Source organism: Ptychodera flava, chromosome 8, assembly GCF_041260155.1.
Source record: "Ptychodera flava strain L36383 chromosome 8, AS_Pfla_20210202, whole genome shotgun sequence".
NCBI lineage: Eukaryota > Metazoa > Hemichordata > Enteropneusta > Ptychoderidae > Ptychodera > Ptychodera flava.
The window spans coordinates 14886671-14887522 of NC_091935.1; positions in this window are offsets into that span (position 1 = coordinate 14886671).

An 852-nucleotide genomic window follows, 5' to 3' on the forward strand; every position below is an offset into this window, starting at 1 on the left:
TGTATTGTCTTTGGGTCTTTATTGTTGATTTTAATACTTTGGTCATGATTTATGTCAGCACGATTATGACCTGAAATATTTAGTGGACCAAGATCTGTTGGAACAACTCTATACTATGTGATGTTTGAAGTTCTTGTGCAATGGTCTGCAAACCAGCGTTGTTTCCATTCTGTTAGAATACACCTCAGGGACAGATTTTCAGACCGTCAAACTTTTACAATGCATATCTGAAATATTTAACAACTAGTAGGCCTCTCCACATATTACCTATTATTATGGACTAGCCCACTTATTGCTTGGCATTTCTTGGGTATCCACAGAAATCACTGGCCGCTCATGTTCACTAATCTACCCGACAGCCTTCAAATTATTATTGCTATAATATCTTGGGACGTTAAATATGATTGTGCTGCCTAAGTGAGTCATTAAAGTGTCAGGCGGTCGGCCATATTTTCAATATGGCAGATTTCTAGGTAAAACACATAAGATTACAGACTGAAGCAAAAGTAAAGTTTTAGCTTATACAGGAATAAGCTTAGCTAGGTTCACGAACAAGCAGAACTTTTGAGAGATTATGTGAACATTAAAAGTATTTACAAGATCACTGTCTAAAACTTCCTGTGGTGAGAAGTCAACTTTTTACCCAAAATGCATTGCAACAATTGTAGTCCCCTCAGCACAAGACAAAAGTTATTTAAGGTAGTAAGAATTGCTCAGCATTTCTCAGGCATACACAGAAATTACTGGCTGCTCTTTGTTCCCTCCCTAATCTACCTGATATCAAGTCAAGTTTATTTCACAGTACTTACTGCCACCGGCCAAAATGTACAAAAATATAAGTAATATAGTACA